The sequence below is a fragment of the Schistocerca serialis genome, chromosome 4 (assembly GCF_023864345.2).
Source record: "Schistocerca serialis cubense isolate TAMUIC-IGC-003099 chromosome 4, iqSchSeri2.2, whole genome shotgun sequence".
In the NCBI taxonomy this organism is placed as follows: domain Eukaryota; kingdom Metazoa; phylum Arthropoda; class Insecta; order Orthoptera; family Acrididae; genus Schistocerca; species Schistocerca serialis.
This window is the reverse complement of record NC_064641.1, coordinates 150682069-150694216: the sequence shown is the minus strand read 5'-3', so window position 1 is coordinate 150694216 and position 12148 is coordinate 150682069. Positions and strand designations below refer to the sequence as shown.

The following is a 12148-nucleotide window of genomic DNA, read 5'->3' as shown; positions in this document are numbered from 1 at the left end:
CATGAATAGTGGTGATTTAAATGTGATTATTGTCTTTCAATGAAAGTGTCGCGTACTTCTTTCAGTTGACTTCTGTACCACACTGTACCACTTCCTTTTATGTGTGGTCCAAGTTTCATTGACCTATGTTAGTTGGCTGTGACACATCACGGGAAAGCTACTTTCGTCCCTAAGTGTTGCACACTACTGTATAAATTAGCAGTCAACATAATAATGTAATATTAGTAAACAAATTCTGTTGAATTGGAAGTTCCTAGAAGCAGAATTCAAAACGTTGAACAAGACATTATTGTTAATAACAATGTGCACAATCTACATCCATGTCTTCATCTACATGGATACTCTGCAAATCACACTTAAGTGCCTGGCAGAGGGTTCATCGAACCACCTTAACATACATCTCTAGTAATCCACTTTCGAAAAGGGCGAAAAAAACGGACTCTTATACCTTTCGTGCGAGCTCTGATTTCCCTTATTTCATTATGATGATCGTTTCTTCCTTTGTAGGTTGGCGTCAACAATATATGTTTTGCATTTGGAGGAGAAAGTTGGTGATTTTCGTCAGAAGATCCCGTCGCAACGCCTTTATTTTAATGATATTCATGTCAAATCCAGTACCATGTGTGTCCGTGACACACTCTTCCCACACAGCGCAGCAGTACTCCAAAAGAGGATAGACAAGCGTAGGCAGTCTCTTTAGTAGATCCGTTCCATCTTCTATGTATTCTGCTAATAAATCGCAATCTTCGGTTCACCTTCGCAACATTTTCTGTGTGTTGTTTCCCATTTCAGTTATCTGTAAATGTCATTCCTAGGTATTTGGTTGAATTTTCTTCAATTACTACGAACTGTGGCCTTCACTGACAGGAAATCACGAATGCAGTCTCATAACTGAGACAATATTCCGTAAGAACGCAATTTGATTACTAGACGCTTTTGAGGTACAGTGTCAAGTGGCTTCTGGAAATGTAGAAATTCGAAATTAATGTGCAGACAAATACAAATGCAAGTACCAATACAAATACAAAGCTGAGTTACATTATCCTAGTCCTAGTTTTATTATGACACTCTTCTTTCTCTGCAGTTTTTGCATGATATCTTTCACAGTGTTCACTGCATAGTTTACACAGGCATTCGTCATTCGGCTGTTGGAATCTCTTGTTTTGACAGAGCTTGTGGTGGAGTCCATGTGTTGCATACCATGTTATGACGTGTCGGAGTTCGAAGTTTGCCTGTTTCCACTCTTCTGTCACTATGGCTTTGCTTGAGTAGAAATAGTTCCAGATAAAGTTGTGTTTTCCTGTAAGTATTTGGGGTGTGCTATCGTAGGCTTTGTTGTAGGGCAGAAGCAACTACATTCTGATGTCTGCTGTGAAGAAGTTTTCTTTCACTAAGACTTAAGCCAGTCTTGATGACGCTGTCTTCCCAACGTTCAGGATTTGTTTCATATAGCGGGGTTTGACTTTTGTTTCTCCCAGATAATGTGTATCTCTTATCCTGTAGGGCTCTACTGGTACTACGGCTGGTTTAATTAGTGTCATGGCCGTTGTTACTGAGAGTTTCTGAGGCTTCTGGGTACTGTAAACTGCTTTTACTGCTGGTGTTGCTGCATCTTTCACATGGGTGTTGAATGATACCAGTTTGTTTGCCGAGTGACTCCAAGATCTTTGTACTTTGGTTCAACATCTAGTGCCAACGGCCTTGCCTCAGTGGTAACATCAGTTCCCATCAGATCACGGAAGTTAAGCGCTGTCGGATTTGGTTAACATAGCAGTCTGCCGAGCGCTATTGGGAGGCGGGGTGCACTCAGCCCTTGTGAGGCAAATTGAGGAGCTACTTGATTGAGAAATAGCGGCTGCGGTCACGAAAGCTGGCAACGGCCGGGAGAGCGGTGTGCTGGCCTTACGCCCCTCACATTCGCGTCCTGTGACGCTTATAGTCTGAGGATGACATGGCGGTCGGTCAACAGCGTTGGGTCTTTCGAGACCTGTTTGGACGGAGTTTACTTTAGTACTATTTCTAGCGTTTTATCTTGAAGGATCAGCGTTTCTTTGTGAGAGTTTGAAAGTTGGACGTTCATACTGCTTTGCAAAGTTGACTAATAATTCTGTTGGTGTGCATACACAAACTGTGAGTCTGAGATATTATTATCGCGAGTAGCAGCGAGCGAACAGTTGTCGAGAGGAGTCGAAAGTGGTCGGACGCAGCCTGCGGTGGAGAGAAGCCGCGCGACATGCGAGGTCGCAGCCTATTGAGCATATTTGATAACTTGCCTTTTTGTTGCACGTAGTTGGTGCTTCTCGCGCACTGGAGGGATTTTGTCGGATTTGTGATGCATACATTGAGAGTAATATTCGTATCTTTGACATAGCCAGAGACGTGTTGATTGAGTATAGACACTGTGGAATAATTAAGGTCGGTGTAGATTTGTCAGTGTTTAAATAACTATTTTGCGAATATAGTAAGTTAAAGTCTTTGCTAGTGTCTTCCATTGTTTACTCCATTTAAGGCTAGTTGACGAAACCCCTCCTGATTATTCAATTTGTATATAAAAATGGCAGTAGCTGTAGCAATTTTCATGACTATGCATTGCGCTCTGCATGGTTCGCAGTATTGCTTTTGAAATATTTTTAGCATGTTGTTGATCACGTAGTTGCAGTCGCAAGACGAGGTAAGTTGCCCGTTGCATACAAGGAATTCCAGAACATTTGTTAGGAGTCGTTAGAGAATATTTTGAAACTGGCAGTCACATGCTTGAGAATTTATTTCTTCGTGATTTGTAGGGAGAGTAATTAATTTCTGTTTCTTTTTGTTCCCGATCAGAATTCTGTTATTGCCAGAGATGCAACGTCACATACACTGAAGCCCATATAAATTCGTATAGGCATGCGTATTCAAATACAGAGATGTGTAAACAGGCAGACTACGGCGCTGCGGTCAGCAACGCCTGTAAGAGTCAAGTATCTGGCGCAGTTGTTTGGACGGTTACTGTTGCTACAGTGGCAGGTCATCAAGATTTAAGTAAGTTTGAACGTGGTGTTATAGTCGGCGCATGAGCGATGGGATACGATATCTCCGAGGTAGCGAAGAAGTGGGGATTTTCCCGTACGACCATTTCACGAGTGTACCGTGAATATCACGAATCCGGTAAAACGTCAAATTTCTCCGACATCACTGCGGCTGGAAAAACATCCTGCAAGAACAGGACCAACGACGACTGAAGTGACTCGTTCAATGGTGACAGAAGTGGAACCCTTTAGCAAATTGCTGCAGATTTCAATGCTGGGCCAGCATCAAGTGTCAGCGTGCGAACCATTAAACGACACATAATTGATATGGGCTTTCGGAGCCGAAGGCCCATTCGTGTACCCTTGATGAATGCACGTCACAAAGCTTTACGCCTCGCCCGGTCCCGCCAACACCAACATTGACCTGTTGATGACTGGAAACGTGTTGTCTGGTCGGACGAGTATCGTTTTAAATTGTACCTAGCGGATGGACGTGTACGGGTATGGAGAGAACCTCATGAATCCATGGAACCTGCATGTCAGCAGGGAAATGTTCAAGCTGGTGGAGGCTCTGTAATTGTGGGGGGCGGGTGTAGTTGGAGTGATATGGGACCCCTGATAGTTCTAGATACGACAGGTGACACGTACGTCAGCATCCTGTCTGATCACCTGCATCCATTCATGTCCATTGTGCATTCCGACGGACTTGGGCAATTGCAGTAAGACAATGCGACACCCCACACGTCCAGAATTGCTACAGAGTAGCTCCAGGTACACTCTTCTGGGTTTAAACACTTCCGCTGGCCAGCAATCTCCCCTGACATTAACATCGTTGAGAATATTTGGGATGGCTTGCAGGTGCTGTTCAGAAGAAAACTCCACCCCATCGTACTCTTACGGAGTATGGACATCCCTACAGGATTCATAGTGTCAGTTCCCTCCAGCACTATTTCAGACATTAGTCGAGTCCATACCACGTCGTGCTGCCGCACTTCTGCGTGCTCGCGGGGATCCTACACGATATTAGGCAGGCGTACCAGTCTCTTTGGCTCTTCAGTGCATTTCAGTATGTCTTCCAGCAGAACAAACCACAATCACTAACAGGCCTATACACGAGTTTAAAAATAATTGCGAATCAATTTCAAGTTTACCGCCTCGTCTGAAAATCATCTGTTTGGTTTTCTGTGGTTTATTTGTCGGTCATTTTTCATAACCCATGACGTGAGTCTGTTTAGCGCCTTTTGTGTCTCTAGAACCTGTTACCATCCCCATAAGGTACGAATGTAGCTGAGCTGTCCATGAGGATCTACGTGATATATCCTGTCGAAAAGTGTCGTACTGATCGGGTGTCCTCGTAGTATTCCACTTGGTTGCGTTAAATTCTTGGAGACGGTGATTTCATTAGATACTTGGATGTGGTTATATCTTAGGGTGTCTGAAGTACTTGCGCTGTTTGGTGTATGTTGCCAATTAACTGGCTGAGTTCTGGGATAAAGATATTGTACCTCGTTTCCTACACACCAGCGTCGACTCAATCGAGAAATACCACTTTAAGCACTGTAGTGGTCTACGTACTGTGCTAATCAGAGTGAAGGTTGCGCCCGCCTGTGCTCATGCGGCGTCAGGCGTGAACCTATGCCGTATCTGTTGGCGGCCTCGTGGCAAAGTGCTGAAGAGGTTGATGAAGACTATGTTGGGCAGCAAATCTGTCAACAGTAATAGTTGTTACACAAGGTTCTAACGCTGCGCATCAGTTAATAAAGGTGTCATGACTCAGTGAAATGGACGCGAACCAGGACCTTGAACCAATGTGGGGAAACATCCAGAGGTCAGTTAGGGATACAGCAAGGGAAACACTCATGGGAAACCCGGTGGGCAAGAAGATTTTGTTTGGAAAGGAATGTGCAGATGTCCTGGAAAGGAGAAAGGAAGCCAGTAACAAATGGTTGAACGGTACAAATCTGGCACAGGCCAAAGCACAATTTGAGGAGGTCCGAAATACTACGCAAGCAATTCTGAGAAGAGCAAAGAGGAAATACATAAAGGATATCATCACTTAAGCAGAAACAGGCTTCAGAGGACAAAAGACTAGGAATATGTCTCTGAAGATGAAGTACCTCTGCAAAGGTCACCAGGCCAAGCAGAAATTTGTCAAAGAATCCCATGATAAGATCCTGACGAACGATAGGGACATAGCTGACAGATGGAAAGAGTACTTTCGACAGCTGCTAAATTGTGATGAACCTGAACTGCAGTTTGATTTCCAGTACCCAATTACAGCCGAGGCAGACTATCCCCCACCTACCCTGGATGAGATAAAAACCAGAATCAGACACCTTAAACAGAATAAGTGTCCAGGTGAAGATGAAATACAGGCTGAAGTGATCCTGGCAGGAGGAAAGAAACTTGCATAAAAAATACACCGACTGCTACAGGCAATATGGACCAAAGAAGTACTACCAGGAGAATGGAAAGCGGCTCTGATTTGTCCAATACATAAGAAGGGCGACAAACTGAAATGTGACAACTATCGAGGAATCGCCCTGCTGAACGTCTGCTATACGATCCTGTCCAATTGCCTCACACATAGAATTCAGCCAATAGCAGAATCGGTGATTGGGGAGTACCAGGGAGGTTTCCGGCCAGGACGGTCAACAGTAGATCACATCTCCAATCTCCGGCAGCTCACTGAGAAACTGGGTGAATATGGTAAAGATTTGCATATTTTATTCGTTGATTTTAAGAAGGCCTATGATTGCATACATCGCAAGAGCCTGCTCAACTGTTTAAGGAAGTTTGGCACAGCAGAGAAGCTCATCAATCTGATAAAGATCTGTATGAACGAAACACGTGCAAAGGTGAAGATGGGAAATCGCGTAACTGAGGAGTTTGAAATTGAGACAGGACTCAGGCAAGGAGATGGGTTGTCCCTTATCCTGTTCAACTTTGCCCTCGAGAAGATCGTACGCGAGACCTTCCAAGAGAACTAAGGGCTTGAAATCGAAGGAAAGAGACTGGCATACTTAGCCTATGCAGACGACATATGTTTACTCTCTAGGTCGGAAAAGGAGTTGGAGCAAATGACCAAAGCACTACAGGAGGCTGCCAGCAAATTTGGGCTAAACATAAACGAAGACAAGACAGAGTACCTCGTTATGACGCATGGTCATTGTCAGACTGCTGATCATCTACAATCATTGCAGGTTGGGGACCATTCCTACAAGAGAGTGCAAGAATTCTAATACCTAGGAGCACTTTTCACTGAGAACTCGTCGTGTAAAGCAGAGATCAATGTCAGAATACAAGCAAGAAACCGATCTTACCACAGCCTAGCACAACTGCATCGATCCAAATATCTCTCCAGATAGTTCAAAACCCTGATCCAGCCTGTTGTTCTATATGGCTGTGAGACATGGAGTATCGGGAAACAGAACTTCCATAAGCTCCTTGTTTTTGAGAGAAAAGTGCTTCGGAAGATTTTCGGTCCGGTTCTGGACGCAGATACAGGGGAATGGAGGATCAGATACAACCAGCAGCCCAACATACCAGGAACTGTCAAAGCCAAACGAATGCAGTGGGCCGGCTATGTGGCCCGGATGGAGGATCACACATGGCCTCGGAAGCTCCTGGATTTCACACCTACTGGAAAGAGACCGCCAGGGAGACCCAAGAAGCGCTCAAGGGATGGACTCCATGAAGATTTAAACCAAGTGTCAATAGATGTGGACGGATGGCGGATAGCAGCAATGGACAGAATACAGTGTAGGAGGGAACTTGTAGATGCGTGCGGTCCACTGGGCCTGATCACGTAGTAGTAGTAGTAGTAGTAGTAGTCATGACGACTGTTGTGTTCCTTCCGTTACAGCGCTACAGCACGTCACAGGCTAGGCAGACGGACGCCCCACTCCTCGTCCACTCACTTGCGTGTGACGGGCGGCGCGTGTCGGCTGACGTGACATTTCGAACGGCCCGTGAGATGCCGACGCCGAAGCCGACGCCGACGCCGACGCATCGGGTACAGCTGTGAGCGCCGGCCGCCCCGCGCATGCGCGCACACTCGCCTGTTGCCGCCTCGGCGCGGCGCGGCGCCCACAGCTGCGCGCCCCGCTCAGTAGCGTCGCGACGGCCGCCGACGCCGCGTCTCGCACGCACGCACGCAGCAGCCTGCCGCGCCGCCCACGCCCGCGAGCCCTCCGGCACGCGAACACGCACGCAGGTGCCGCGCGCACTGCCGCTGCCAACAGCCCGCGCCCAACGTTGCGTGAGTACCCACCTAACAGCGAATGCTCGCTTTCTCTGCTGTTACAACAGCTGTAGATTTAACAACAAAACAAAACGCTGTCGTTATTTTCGTCGTACCTGCGTCTTTGGTGAACCTTGAATGGTATATAGCGTTGCACCATGAGCGTCCATAGAAAATTATCCAAGAGGGAGCAATATTCCAGAACAGGCATTTTTAATGTAGCTGACTTGGTGAATTTTAGGACATGTCGTGTTGATAGCTAAATTTGGTAAGAAGCGCCCTACACTTGCTGTATCGTAAATTACTGGTTGTTACTCATTCATCTTTTTAATGTGAATTATTTTCACAGATTCGAGAATACTTTTCTACCGCAAGTAACGTATCATTTGACGCCTCCCATAGCCCGCCCCCCACCCCCCAGCCATCGTCCCCAGCATCATTACATTAGTTGCGTTTGTTTGGGCTCTTGGTAGCACTTTTAAAAACAAATGTGAGTGTCGTGATCGTCTAAACTGGTTGCTTTTTTTCTTTCAAAGTAAGTACTACATGTACCTTCTTCGGTAACAGAAATAAATTTCTGAATCTTATTCCAATAATAAATATTAAGTGAAGGACCAATTAATTTCGTTTTAAGGTAATTCCTGAGATCTTTGAAAGCTTCTAGTTAAACAAGGAAAGTACTAGACCTTTTCTATCTTCTAGTTTCAATAAAAAATGTGCCATCTAATAAACTTAGTTGAAAGAATGAAAAAAACAAACATCTTTTTGTTATTCTTTTAAGGGGGGTAGGACGTCAAACGGGCCGACCTGGAGCAGGAGAGGCATCAGAGGACATTTTAATTTCCAGTGTCTATACTTTTATAAATAAATTCATAAAACTTTGTCAGCATCACCAGGAAGGATTCACACTCATTGCAGTGGAAGTTCGAAAACATAACAAAATAATTTTATTTATATGTGAAGTTTCATCATGTTTTCACTTACTAATGACTGCATTTTTTGCTATAGGTACACTTTTCTTCATAAGTTAGAGAGATTCTTCGATGAATTTTGCACAGCATGCATACCATACTTACAGGTGTATGAATCTCTAGAATTTATTTAATTTATGAAAAAACGAATGATCTGCTGTATTTTAAACTTCATGTTTAGAAAAAACACAAATTTGGTAGTTAATTACCTCAATTTTTACCACAGTTTTTAATAGATTTGGTAAATTCTAGAGTTTCATACACCTTTAAGTATGGTTTGTATGCTGTGCAAAATTCATTGAACCATCTCTCTTACTCATGAAGAAAAGTGTACCTATAGCAACAAATGCAGCCATTAGTAAGTGAAAAAAATGATGAAATTTCACATGTAAAAAAATTACTTCGTTATGTTTTCGAACTTCCACTGCTATGAGTGTGAGTTCTGAATCCTTCCTGGTCATACTGACAAAGTTTTATGAATTTATTTGTAAAAGTATAGACAGTGGAAATTAAAATGTCCTGTGGTGCCTCTCCTGCTCCAAGTCGGCCCGTTTGACGTCCTACCCCCATTAATTTAATAATTAAAATTTTTAATTGTGTCAATTACCTATCACTTCACTTTTCATTGGAAAAAGAGATAAAAATACGAAAAAATCATCTAATTTCATATCGACTAGTTAAACATGACACTAACTCTGTAAGTTATATGTGCAAAACTCACCATTAAAAAAGTTAAATAACAGATGATTTGCCATGAAAGGCCGGCCGAAGTGGCCGTGCGGTTAAAGGCGCTGCAGTCTGGAACCGCAAGACCGCTACGGTCCCAGGTTCGAATCCTGCCTCGGGCATGGATGTTTGTGATGTCCTTAGGTTAGTTAGGTTTAACTAGTTCTAAGTTCTAGGGGACTAATGACCTCAGCAGTTGAGTCCCATAGTGCTCAGAGCCATTTCAACCATTTTTTTTTTTTGCCATGAAAGTAGCTGAAAGTTGATGAATGTGCTCCAGCTTTTAATGTATGCATCCGTAAAGGAAAACACAATTTTGCGTGTGATAAGTAAAAGACATGCATAGCTCCTGCACCTGTTCATTGTATGTACTGACTTTTTCTCCTTAGTGTAAAAAAATTATATTGAAGTTTTTCTAGCCTTTAACTTGGCAAATCTTTCAACGCAGATTTAGAATGTGTTGATTTTAAGGAATCGCGTTCAGTGGCTGAAGTTGACAGTCCACACAACTGTTCTTGAAGAAGTGTTCACCTGTGGTATGTCTTTACAATTTGGGAATTGAAAAACTCCTTTCGACATACGTAGCGTGCTGAAGTAGTATTGTATTTCCTGTTATGGTAGACCTTCTGTGAAAAATAATGTGTCAGTCGAACAGTCTACGTTTCTAATAAATTTGTATTAACTAGGACAATATTCCGCACTGAAATCAGTAGTGGCGCTTCGCAAAAACACATTGGTAGCTATTTCGCAAATGGTTCGTTGGCGGCCCCATGTTTTCTAGAACGAGTCTGTTCCTATTGGCGTATACTTTCATCTGTGTGAGCTTTAGTTACGAGGTATGGCACATCCGATATACAAATTTTGCAGTCGGGGGACTTTGGTGCCACTCTTATCCTGAAGCGCCAAGCGGCCGCTTGTGTCGATTGGGCTTAAACCAACCCTGCCCCTCTTATATAAACTGTAGGCCAAAATTAAAGCAAGAAACGGAAATTTTTCTTGGTTGACTTTTTTCTGCCACAAAACGGTATAAACAGGTGAAAGTAAAGTAGAAAAATGTGAACTATACACGACGTAATCAACTGCAACAGGCACAGCGGTAGACAAAAATGTTCTTCGTTTTTTCAAACTAAACGGATTTGCACATACGTTCTGACAACTGGTTAATGTGCTCAGTATGGGGTGCGACTACCTCTGGCACCAACACAGGCCTGACTACGACGGACATGCCGTGAATGATGTCATCAATCTCATGATGAAACAATGACGGCCATTCTCCTTGCAAAGCCGCTCACAAGTCTTGGAGAGTGGTTGGTGGATGCTGACGTGATGCACCCCGTCTCCGTAGTGCATCCCGGAAATGCTCTATGGGATTCAAATCCGTAGAGTGACCAGGCCATGCAATGCGTGCGATATCTTCCGCTTCCTAAAAAGTCAACCACCCGTGGGATATGAGGTCGAGCGTTATCGTCCATGAATACGAAGTCTGGGCCCACAGCACCTCGCAACAACCGTGCATGAGATCCCAAGATCTTCTTACGGTACCTGAAAGCAGTTAAATTTTGGTGATTCACGCGTACAGTTTCAGGAAGAGGGTTTCTAGTGGTAAACATAATCCCTGCTCACACCATTAGGAATCCTCCTCGAGATCGGTCTCTTTCCACAATATTTGTGTCCCTAAATCGTTTTCCAAGTGCCCTCCAGCTGCGAATCCGTCGAGAATCACTCTCCAGACCAAATCGGGACTCATCTACGAAAAGAACATTGGCCCACTGTTCGACCGTCCAGGTCGCATGTTGACGGCTCCACTTGGGACGTTCCCTACTGTGAAGACACGCCAGATATAAAAAGACAGCAGATCTTCAACAATAAAGGCCACTCTGCTGAAGCCTTCTGCACACCGTTTGCCTCGATACAACACGTCCAGGGGATGCTGTGAGGTCAGATGCCAGTTGTCGTACAGTACTAAAGCGGTACCGTCGTGCTCTTACAGTTAAATAACGGTCCTCTGTTTCTGATGTTACACGTGGTCGGCCCTGCCCTGGTCTCCGGGATACAGTTTCGGTCTCTATAAACTGTCGCCTCATCGGAGAAACAACAGAACGATTCACATTAAGCCATCGGGCCACATTAATTTGCGACTCTACTGCTTCCATTCTTCCTATGGCCCTCCACAGCAGAGTGTCTGGTAGGCGTCTTCTCAGTGCTATACTGCACCGTCTGTGACTGTGTACGCAGCGACTGTGGATGTGGGACTACCCTGCAAATACTACCCCTCTTGATAGGTGCGCCGATGTTATTGCTGGCGCGGCTGTCAGTTGATCGGAATGGCAGAGCACGATTTTTACGACATCTGTTGACAGTTTGTATGAATACATATAGATTTAGTCACAAGACGGGGAGACACAAGTTTGTTGCTTTAATTTTGGATGTAAGTGTATTTTCAGCTTCTGGTCATACAGGTGGTTTCATTACCGGTTTCGACTTGTTACCAAGTCGTCATAAAATCATCGGCTTAAAAAGAGAGATAGTAAAATATACTAGAAAATTAAATTAAAAATAAAAAATGGCTCTGAGCACTATGGGACTTAACTGCTGAGGTCATCAGTCCTCTAGAACTTAGAACTACTTAAGCCTAACTAACATAAGGACATCACACACATCCATGCCCGAGGCAGGATTCGAACCTGCGACCGTAGCGGTCGTGCGGTTCCAGACTGTAGCGCCTAGAACCGCTCGGCCACACCGGCCGGCTAAAAATCAAAGAGCATGGATGTGTGTGATGTCCTTAGGTTAGTTAGGTTTAAGTGGTTCTAAGTTCTAGGGGACTGATCACCTCAGAAGTTAAGTCCCATAGTACTCAGAGCCATTTTTTTAAAAATCAAATTAGCTTCTATACACATCTATAGGTACTTGACTGTATTACACGATAACTTGTTACAACAACCTCATTGGCATTGTAGCGAGAAGGAAGTACTTCTCTGGGCGGTATCACTAACCTGGTGTCTTGCTGCTTTGGTAACTTTGTCGCCAGGTTCCATGTAGTTGGTGATCCTGCTGAAGTGGAGTGTTTAGGGATGCCAGTTGTTAATTGTCAACAACGTTTGTACTATACTTGTTTTAATACAGAAATTGCTTTGTCACGCGCGTCACAGAATCAGAATTTGCAATATGGCGGCTCTGGACTACGCCCATTAACACAG

General features: G+C 44.2%; 1 protein-coding gene across 1 annotated transcript in view; it reads left to right on the top strand.

Annotated features, from left to right (window-relative positions):
- Positions 1 to 7141: 7141 nt before the first annotated feature.
- Positions 7142 to 12148, top strand: part of LOC126473757 (serine/threonine-protein phosphatase rdgC) — a 1849640-nt gene continuing 1844633 nt past the window's right edge. The window contains exon 1 of the mRNA XM_050101014.1: positions 7142 to 7269. The gene's annotated coding sequence lies outside the window, so the exon portion shown is untranslated. The remainder of the gene's footprint in view (positions 7270 to 12148) is intronic.